At 46.3% G+C, this 11079-nt stretch overlaps 1 protein-coding gene and 1 long non-coding RNA gene across 2 annotated transcripts in view; one reads left to right on the plus strand and one right to left on the minus strand.

Annotated features, from left to right (window-relative positions):
* The window catches only part of DRD2 (dopamine receptor D2), a 67338-nt gene extending 65085 nt beyond the window's left edge, over positions 1-2253 (minus strand). Inside the window, exon 1 of the mRNA XM_084611812.1 lies at positions 2121-2253. The gene's annotated coding sequence lies outside the window, so the exon portion shown is untranslated. The remainder of the gene's footprint in view (positions 1-2120) is intronic.
* A 234-nt stretch (positions 2254-2487) lies between these two features.
* Positions 2488-9939, plus strand: LOC311511323. Its single transcript, XR_014709257.1, has 3 exons — positions 2488-2601; positions 7734-7801; positions 9171-9939. It is a non-coding gene; the product is annotated as an uncharacterized lncRNA (long non-coding RNA).
* The last annotated feature ends 1140 nt before the right edge of the window (positions 9940-11079 follow it).

Consider the following 11079-nt stretch of genomic DNA (forward strand, 5'->3'; position numbering starts at 1 on the left):
TCTGTGGGGGTTTGTGTGAATCTGTCTGAAGTATGAAGAAAAATCTTCTTTTCAGAAGATACCAATGGTTCAAAAAATTCTAACCACATCCAAGGTCTTAAAACAGCAGCTGTGCATAAAGCCCTCCTGTTCTTTAAGTGGTAACATGTTACCCTCATTCTGGAACAATAGCTAAGATCCTGCAGTAATCCTTATGGTAACAAAGGGGTGTCAGATCATTCCATGAAGTATCTCACAAGATTAATGTGGCATGTCATGCTGAAGCCATATTGTGCATATACACACCATGCATGTGGGCATAAAGATATGCCTGAATATGATCTGAAATGTCAGACTATCATGCACATGGGTATCATGGCATGACACATGCATTCTGTGTGTGTGTATACACATACATATGGCATTTAGTGTGGAATTATGTGATACATCACACAGGAAACTTAGACGTGTTTAACCTAGGTGTGAGTAGAAACAGAAACTCCAATAAGAGGGATTCTGCCAAACCCTAGACCAGTGTAATTCCAATGACTTTAAGAGTTATTCTGCCTGACTTTCACCAGTGTAATTGTTTTTAATGCTCTCATCAATCTGTAGCTCATCTGTGCCTTTCACTACAGGGACAGAGCCTGTGACAGAGATTCACTTTGTTCATAAATGAACACAGGCATAATTTAAGAAAAGTTTGCTTTCAGGTGAACAGTTTTTGATTAGGATGCAGGCAAGGTGAAGAATGGAGATTCAGAGATAACAGAATTTCCAGAGATGTGAAAATGAAGCGGACAGAATGGAAAAAGAATACACCCTAGCAATAAACTGGTCAGATTTGGTCAATGCTACTCAGAAACTGCTTATCACACTTTCTTCTTTTAGGGAAAGAGCAGTAGCACAAATAAGTGGCCAACTTATTTTGAGTGGCTAGGAGCAACCCATACATATTTTTATTCTTTCCAAAGTAAATGTTTAATATAAGCCTGTGCATTGTTAAGACCATTGGGTGACTAAGGAATGACACTTAAATCAAATGTGTAGATGCTAAAAACGTATTCAATGTCTTCTGCAGTGAACTACACCTGTAACCTGTGTTGGCAAGGGATAGTATCATTTCTTAGTTGGTTATTTGTAAGTTATTAAACTTTGCTTGTATGGACAGCAGAGCATAATCCACATCCTAACATACTGTTTGTGCTTTTGCTCCATATCTTACATCTTGACTACCCTGACTGAGATTTAATTGTAGTGTACAAGGAAGGGCCACCTGTGTATAACCCATTTACACCCAGCAACTTGGACAAAAATGCTCTATCAGGAATGCAGCAGATAGGGCCCAATACAACTCTCACTGAGGTCACGGGAAAGATTCCCATTGAAGTCAGATGAAGCCCATAGCAGAGTGGCAGAGACATAAGTATCAACATAACAGTGAAGACTGATTCATTCCCCACAAGCCACTGTAAATTGTCCACAACAACTACTGTCAATGTTTCAAGGAAATAGCTTTAACAATCTGTTTTCCAACCTCATTCAGGAAAAGGTGAAGAAGACAACTTCCCCCCTCCGTCATTCAAAAAGATTATTCATCCTAAAGATCTGCCTCATTTATTGTGCTGAGAAATAAATAAGGGATGATGTGGCTCTGACTTGAGGTAAAATACTAAGTGGCATAAGGGGAAAAAAAACCTTTTTCCTTAAAAACCTAGAATTTTGTCTTTGGGATATGACAGCAGCAGCCAGGGGGCCAGCATGAACCCTAAATGTGTTCTCTGTCTAAGCATTTTCATTGGGAGTTTGCCCTGTTGGTTTGTTTCATGTGTGTGAGAGAGAAATTAAGCATTACACTTCTAATGAGAACAGTGTGTTCCTTTGGCAACAATAAGTGCATCTTACTGTGGTTTATCCATCCAGCTGGTTGAAAACGGGGTGGGGGGGAATCATGAATAATTAGGTTTTTGCTGGGGTGTGGGGGTTGATTCAAATTGAGAAGAGAATTTTCACTGCAGTTTTGAAATTTGGAGAAATAAAGTAAAACCCCCAGTCCAAACCTTAGCTCTGCCTGTCCATCTCCTCCTCATGGTATCTGTACCATCCATATTATTTGAGAAGGGAAAAAAAAGAAGTCTTACCTTCAAGCCATACGACTCACTGGAGCAGAGAGGGCAACGCTTCTTGTCCTGTATATCCACAACAGCACCACTCTCCCCCGTGGCTTCTCCCACCCTTTTCAGAGCCTGCCGCCAGACTTTTCCATTTTCATTGGCACTTTTCCTGAACACACAGGAGCGTAACCCCAACAAAGCAGGAATCGCTGGTGGGGGACGTGCTGTTATTGCCTAGCGAAACTGAGTCAGCCACTGCCAGAGCTTCACGCTTTAGGGGGTGTCAGGGTTTTGTCAGGAATCTGACTTCGGAGCAAAGCTTTCCTGTCGCTGCCCAGGGCTCGGTGAAGCGCTGTGCAAAGGCGGAAGCAGTATGCCAGTTTCCAGCAGCCCAGACGCGGAGTGGCTGTGGAATAAAGCAGTCCTTTGTCTCTCCCACACACACACACAAAACAAAATGCACTGCAAGGGATTCGGGTCAGCTGCTGCTCCCCTGCCCTAGGACCTGGTAAATATTCTCTCTTGCACTTTTTCTGGTTTACGCGGCTCGTAGCAAAGTTTCCCCCCTCGGATCTCAGCGGAGCCGGGCTTTCTCCGCTTGCAGTCCCCTGGGCGTGAGGCTGCCGGGCAGCTCCTCCTCCCGCCAGAGCCGTGGCTGCGAGACAGGGTGCAGCCTTGGCGGCGGGAGGCGGGCAGGGCCGAGCCCGGGGGCCGAAGGGGCAGCGAGCGGCCGCAGCGAGCGGGGCTCAGCAGGCTCCGGGCTGGGCTTGGCTGAACTTGCCAAGCCCTCCTAGCCCGGGCTGTTCCGGGGGGCGGCCGGGCCGGGCAGCGGGGAGGAGCGGGGGCCCGGTGAGCGGCGGGGCTGCGCCGAGCCGAGCCAGCCGCGCTCCGGCAGCGGCGAGCGGCGGATTCAGCACCCAGCGCTGGACAGCTCCGCGGCGAGCCGGGGCGGGAGGCGGAGCCGAGCTCTGGGCTCGCCAGCGCCCGCGGCTGCCCTACCGCGCCGGGCAGCGGGCCCGGGCCGCCGGGAAGGGACCACCCCCCCACGGCGTGCTGCAGCCCTGCCCTGCGGCACAAGCCCCTGCGGCCGGAGCTCACCCCAAGAGACAGCTGCACAGGGGCCGGGACACAGGCCAGGGCAGGCGCCAGAGGCCATCACTGCCCAGGCCTGCGCCGAGCACCCTGCAGCCCAGCCCAGGGACGGGAGCACTTCAGTGCCCCCTTGGCTGAGTGAGCGCCCAAAGGCCAGCCTGGCAAGGCCTGAGCAGAAGCTGGGTCAGGTGGCCAGCAGTCCCCCCGCCCCGTCCCCAGGAGGCTGGCAAAGGCAGGGGCTGGTTGCCCGCGGCGGGGGCTATGAATGGTCTCGTTATTACCGCCTCCCGCCTTGGGGGCCGGGGACTGGACCAGGTGGCTTGTTGGGGGCCCCTTGCAGTACGACAGCGGAGCAGGGCACTGGCGGAGCGGCTGCCTCCCCACCGGGTTACGAGCTCAAGTTTCGGCAGCCTGTGAGCCTCTCTCTCCCCCCACCTCCCCCCCGGGCCCTCCAAACGAGCCAGCGAGCTCCACCTTAAAGCACTGGACTAAAGCGGCAGGTTGGGGGGCGGTGGGGTAGGAGTCAGGTTAGGGGCAAAAACGGAGTTACGCCGTGAGCGAACATTGCAGTGGAGACGAGCCCCGGGTGAAAGGGACAGACAAGCCGGGGGGAGGCGGGAGAAGCAGCTGTGAGCATGGCCCTGGGTTGAAGCCACGGGGCAGAGCTTCTGAGCCGAGTGCTTGGGGGAAAGGCACCGGCGGATTTCTGACCCAGGACATGGGCTCCTGCCGTTTGTTTCTACTGCGTTCACAGACACCGCACTTAGTTTGCATCAAATTAAAGAAATACCTGACTCCCCTCCTCAATTTCGCCTACTATCCGAAAACAAACCTAGTTAGGCCCTGAATACTGGCTAATTTCTTGGGTGAAGCGGGAGAACAATACTCATGGTGACAGACAGATAGATCCTTGTATCCTGAGGATAGGAAGGGGAATTAGTTCCGATTATCCAGAGACTTTTCCTCTTGATGCTCTGTTAAAATGCAAAGAGTGGGTGATAAAAGTGCTGCCAGGATAACCTTTTGTTGCACTATTTTAATAGACGCATTAAAAACTACATTTTTTCAAAGTGTCTTGCTTTTGAAGACATTGCCCAGCTCTTTGAGGAGGCTTTTAAAAAGCATTTATTCAGCTTTGTGGAAAGTGGTCAACCAAAGAGGATCTGGATCTTGACTGAGCCTCAGGCTGAATTCAAGGAACTCTTTCGTTTTTATGCCTTTGTTTAAAATAGTGTCCCTTTGTGCATTTTATACTAAAATAACTATACATTATTTATACATTATCCCGGAGGTAGCCAGATTCATAACAGAGCCTTCGGCACCTTCAGCATAAGACTCAGAAACGTTTAAATGAGTTGCCTTTTCTTAGGAAAATTTTGCTAGCCAACTCCTGTTAAAGGATGCGTTATATAGTGTCATTTCAGTATGTCTAAAGCAATCTGATTTCTGCTTCAACAGGGTCAAACCTTAGTATATTTTTATTCCAACTTTTACCACCCTTTTCCCCCTCCCTCAAAAAAAAAAAGGTATTTAATTCCCAGATGAACAGCACTTAGAACAGGATTATTTATTTGAATCTTTATGCTTCTCATGTTTCAGAGTAGCAGCCCTTGTTAGTCTGTATTCGCAAAAAGAAAAGGAGTACTTGTGGCACCTTAGAGACGAACCAATTTATTTGAGCATAAGCTCAAATCCAGGATTTGACAAGAACGTCTGAGGAAGGGGGGGAGTGGCTAAGTCATTATGCAAGGTAACCTATTTCCCCTTGTTTTTTCCTACCCCCCCTTCGGACATTCTTGTTAAACCCTGGATTTGTTGTGGAAATGGCCCACCTTGATTATCATACACATTGTAAGGAGAGTGATCACTTTAGATAAGCTATTACCAACAGGAGAGTGGGTTTGTTGGGGAGGGTGGGGAGAAAACCTGGATTTGTGCTGGAAATGGCCCACCTTAATTATCATACACATTGTAAGGAAAGTGATCACTTTAGATAAGCTATTACCAACAGGAGAGTGGGGTGGGGGGAGAGAAAACCTTTTGTAGTGATAAACACCCATTTTTTCATGGTTTATGTGTATAAAAACATCTGTATTTTCCACAATATGCATCCGATGAAGTGAGCTGTAGCTCACGAAAGCTTATGCTCAAATAAATTGGTTAGTCTCTAAGGTGCCACAAGTCCTCCTTTTCTTTATGCTTCTCATGAGGCCAAGAAATAGCTTGTCCTTTTGTAGCCTCTTCTGCTTTACTGTGAGTTCACAAATATGCGGTCTATCTGATCATTTCAGAGAAAAGCAACCACACTCAGTTCCAGAAAAACAATCACTTGGTAATTCATAACTGGAGGGAGCACTGTGTATGGACAAACTCCCAGGGTAGCATTGATTATTTATTATGTGCCAAGGCATTGCATGTGACTCAATACAGTCAGGTTGATTTACAGGCTTTAATAAGGCAATGGGGGTATATTTTAGCTGCCTCTAATGGTCTTATTTATGTTTGCTGTCATTACATTTTTCACTCTTATTAAAGAAAACTTTTTATTTTGGCATGAATTAAAACAATGGTTGACCTCATGAAAGTCTTTGGGTTGGCTTCCATGTACCCTTGTCTGTGATAATAATACATGCTATCTTTTCCAAACTAGCAATATATAGATCCTCACCTGATGTAAACTGTAGGCCAATTTATATCAGCTGGGGCTCTGTACTACAGAGTTTATAGTGAGATTCATTAGTCTTGAACTATCCATGATTAATTTCAGTACACACCCCACAGAATTATTTGTAAATTATTTGTGAACCCCCTGTAATGGGTGTACCTACCCACACTGGGCTAGAGGGGATTAACTCCAAGCCATGGGTTGAGGAAGCCACACACCCTCACCCCTGCTGGGCATGCTCCAACTGGAACTACAGTACAAGAGGGAGGAGCTCCGCTCAGTCTAGGCCGACCACCCATGAGAGCAGATGTGTGCTGCAGGCTCCTGCTGGGAGATTGCCGGAGGCACCAGATGCTGATGCTAGCCAGGTTGGTGTCTCTACTGAACCCCTGCCAAGGCTGACAGAGGCTAGACTGCGGTTGCTGAGGGAGCTCCTGCATTGGAAGATGGGGTATGAGGTGGCCTGGAATGGGATGGTAGAAATGGGTGACTGAGACCGAGCAGTGCGCAGTTGGTTCCCTAGCGTCCTGGGTTAGGACCCAGTGGAGAAGAGTGAGTGCAGGCCCCCTACTCCATCCGACCTGATGTGCACACACTGCTGGCAAGTGAGGAGATGAATCGGGCTGCTGAAGGTCATTACATAGACTCTGGCCACTGGCCCATACTGCCCTGAGAAGAAGGGCTGCTACTTAGACTTTGGCTACTAGACCTTCCTGCCCTGGAGCCTAGGCCTGCCTTAGTGACTCTGGCTGTGAGGCCATACTGCCCTAAAGGGCTGATGGGGTGTACCTCCCCTGCAACCGCCCCCCATAAGTATTGAGTGAATTTCACCTCTTTCATGGGGTTTGTCCACAAGCAAAACCCAATTTTCTTCAATCCATTTGTGGTTTGCCGTTACTCATTGACTGGCTTGTCTGACTAACTCTTTGTCTGGAGACTGTTCGTCAGCATTTCGCTGCAAGTACACTGTGCTGCAGTGATCTTGTTGGTTAATTTTGCGTGTGCATACACATACACACATAAAATTCCAAATAAAATACTCCACTGCACACACGTCTCCCTCTTCCTGGGGAATGGATGACACAATAAACACCTGACAGGTGCTCGTCCCATTGCTTAAGTTACGGCTGGAAGGTGCTCAGATACTAAGATGATGAGCATGGTATCAGAATAGAATAGAACTATCACTGGCTACAATGGGAGTGTAGGGTCCTCAGCAGCTCACAGGAGGCTCTCAGCATCTTGTAAGAGAAGCTTGTCCACAGGCTCGTGAAGTGGTGCTGCCCCAGAGAAGACTGCTGTGCAGGTACGCGGAAGAGTTGAGGGAAGCACCTTCACCACCTCTCAGAAGCCCAGCACCACTTAACCCAGCAACCTCTCTCTCTACCCCAGACCCCAGCAGCCCATGTCCCAGTCCAGATTCAACAACCCCCCTGCTGCCCCACTACATCCCCTCACCCTGACCCAGGGCCCACCTCCCAAACAACATCCTTACCAGCTCCCACTAGTAGACTAATCAGAGAATGTGAACAGAGAAAGGTCAAAGCAAATCCGTTCAGAAATGTGAATGGATTCTGGGGGAAGGGGTTTTTTTTGGAGCATGTGTCCAGCTCTGATTCACCAGTGATTATTGCAGGGCTGGTTGGCTGGAAGTTGTGAAGTCTTTACTACAAATAAATACAATAGCACATTAGAATTAATCACAGAAGATGCTTCCCCTTGGCGTGGAGCTAGATCTGGTTTCAGGGTGGATAAACTCAGGAAGAAGGCAGATTAGTCATCAGGTAGCCTGCATGAAGCCAGTGAACTTGATTGCCCTGCATATATTCTGGCAGAAATGGTGTAATTACTAGATTCCCACTAATATCTCACTTCTGTTTCAGAGGAAAGAGAGAGATTTTGTCTTTGTCAGCAAAGGAGGCTCTGCCACTGACTTGCTCTGTGGCACTGGGTGAGTTATGTAAAGTTAATAGTAAAGTTAATAGTACCTACCATCTCACAGGGTGTTGTGTATCTATATTACTTAACATCTGATCTGGCCAACATAGGGCCAGTCTGACCTGCATCTCCACCTGCTTAAACAACTAAAATCTTCAATGAGCAGAAGTGACTGAAAATACATTCTCATTTAATTTATTGACTTGGACTACATGGCTTTGACCTGCCATGTGTGGCATTAGTTAGGAGAGTGACACAACCAAACAAACATTGAATAAAACAGCATACATTCAGAACACAACCACATGAGACACAAGCAGCAGCTACAAGGATCAATCAAGAATTGATTTGATATTTGAATAGAGAGACCTAAGGAGCTAAAACTCTAGCTGCTTTAATTCTTGCTGTGTAATGGGTTTCATCCCTCAGCTATGTAAAATACAAATAGCCAGCACCAGTCAAAGGCTGATGAAACTTTTGCAACTATCAGATTAAGGAACGTATCAGATCTCGGGTAGTGTATTGAAGAGATTCTCATATTCTTTATTAGTGGGTCAGTCCTGAAGACAAAACTTCCATTGTCTAAATAAGGACTTCTAGATTGATTGGACCCATGTACATTTCAGGGGCTTTGGGGTGAGAAGTACAGGTTATTATCAGTACTGATAAGGGGAACATAGAAACACTGGGCCAGAATCTGAGGTGGAATAAATCAGCATGGCTCCATTGACACCAGCTGAGGTTCTGGCCCATTATGAAAACACATTAGTTTTTGCCAGGTAATGTTCTATTCTTCTGGTTGAACTAAGCTCCTGACAAAGCTGAGATCTACCTTTTTTTGTCAAAAGAATTTTTTGAATGAAAAAGGGTTTTATTGTGGAAAATTTCCATTTAGGTTGAAAATTTCCATTTTTTTCATTGAAAAACCAGAAAAAATCATTGATTAAAAACCTTCAGGTTTTGGCAGAAAGTTTCTGCTTTTGAAAAATGAAAACTTTTACCAAAAATCGACACTTTTTACCCAAACTGGTTCTTGAGAAATGAAAAATTCTCCTAAGCATCTAAGTCACTTTTGAAAATGGGACTTAGGCTTCTAAGTCACCTAGATGCTTTTGATAATGTTACCCTCACTCTAATACAAAGCTCTCTCATTGCCTCTCCTGTACTGAACTCCCTTCAGAGTGTAAGCAGCTGCAATCCTTTGTGATCATTGGAACTGTTGAGCAAACTGTGAAAGGCTGCTCAGCTGTGGAAACATTTTCCTCAGTCTTACACACACACCTGATGCTTAGGAAGGACAAGCATTGGGCAAAGATCCTTAGCCTTATTTCTGTGTGTTGTTTGCACTTGGGCCATGTCTGTTTTTTTCCATTTATTTCTAGATGAATAAATAATACCTAGAAGAATAACCATGTCACAGATGATGGAGAGAGGCTCCCAGGGGAATAAGAGGCCAAGCAGGAGAACAACAGTTTTGTGTACTGAAGATGGCAGGAAGATCCCTGTTCATCGGGCTTCCCCAATTTCTATTTTTAGGCTTTTCTATTTGCACTAATTTGGCTGTAAATGCAGATGAGTTCATGTCAACAACAGAGCTGGGATGCTCTGGGGCAGTTTAATCTCAGACCAACTTAAATTACCAAACCAAATGGAAAGCCGTAATGGTGACAATGCAGCAACACACCATGTCCCACAATGGTAAAGAGGATGACCTTTCACTAGAGAAACAAAGACCGGGACGAGACGTTACGGCAATTGGTTTAAGTGCAACTAATAGAGGGCCATTTATTTAGGTCTTCAAGTCTCACACAAAAAATCACCCCACTTGGCAATAATTGATGCCTTTGCTGGCAAACTCAGCATGAGCCAAGGATTGGATGGGCCATGGAGACTGAACTCCCCAATTCACAAGAGCACAGTCCATCCAGCTCAGGTTTGAAGCCTATTTCATGCAGGAACGTTGGTTTGGAAAAGTTGTGCAGCTGTTCCAAGGATAATAATGACAGGTTTCAGATAATTAGCCCTTACAGTTTGTATGGCAACTTCCACCTTCTCTGTGTGTATATATCTATCTTCTTACTATATGTTCCATTCTATGCATCCGATGAAGTGGGCTCTAACTCATGAAAGCTTATGCTCTAATAAATTTGTTAGTCTCTAAGGTGCCACAAGTACTCCTGTTCTTTTTAAGGATAATACTGTTACACTCTCCCCCCTCCCCCTTCTTGACCTGAGTGGTTAGCCAAAGTTCTGGGCCCTGTCGGTTGTTTCTGTTAGGGGAGAAACTAATGTAGTCAGAGTATGATGCAACCCTATTTATTTACAAAGAATGTACAAAATCCTGTTTTCCTGACCTCAATCAAACAGGATATAGTTTCTTTGCCCACAGCTGCAAGCCTCTTTCAGCCAACACTCTGCTCCAAAGCACTCTCTCTCTCTTTTTTTTTCCTCAGGGGCACACTCCTAGTGCTTCTGGGGCAAGATCTGGTGCTTCCTCACTGCCTTCTCTCTTAGTGTGTCTCACCTTTCTGCTGTTTCTCTCACAGACACCCAGACAAACCGTCCCAATGTCCTAGCCCCTGTGCTTTCTGTATCAGTCCCTAGGGAAACCCCTTGGATCAGCTTCCACTCAAGCCTTGCCAAGTGCTCGTGTTTTGGGCGTTGCTCCTATTGTTTCAACTACCTGGTTACATATAGGAGCTTAATGGCTTCTTACAACTATCTTAAATGCAGGACAGGGGTTCCAGTCCCTGAGTTGCAAAGAGGGTTGGGTTAAACCATAACAATAAACAGAGGGCTTCAGTCTCCAGGGCACACAGAATTCAGAACGACCAAGAGAAGGTGGTAGCGTGAAGAATGCAAAATCCATGACCGAGCACTATGCTACAAGCTGAGCTACCAGGCAAGGTCCTTTGATGGAATGTCCCCTGCTATTGCATATGGCTCCATGGCAGGGAGGATACCTTCAATGGGAGGACACACTGGTGCCATATTTTCTTTCCAGGAATGAGCACACTTCAGAGAGAGATCTGATCACAGAACTGGGAGCCAAGAACTCCTGACCATTAATCCCAGCTCGGATTCATCTGGTGGCCTTAATCAAGTCATTTATGCCAAAAGTTTTTGCGTGTCTATCTAGAGATGACAAATGATTAAAAAACCAGAGGTGCAGATACTCAGCATCTTAGAATAGCAGGCCCCCATTATTTCAAATCTGAAACACCCTGAATCAGTAGCTATGTGGCTAAGGCTGGCTTTAATCTTTCTGCCATGGTTTCCCATTTTGTAACA

Source organism: Lepidochelys olivacea (genome assembly GCF_965140295.1).
Source record: "Lepidochelys olivacea isolate rLepOli2 genome assembly, chromosome: 22".
In the NCBI taxonomy this organism is placed as follows: Eukaryota; Metazoa; Chordata; order Testudines; family Cheloniidae; genus Lepidochelys; species Lepidochelys olivacea.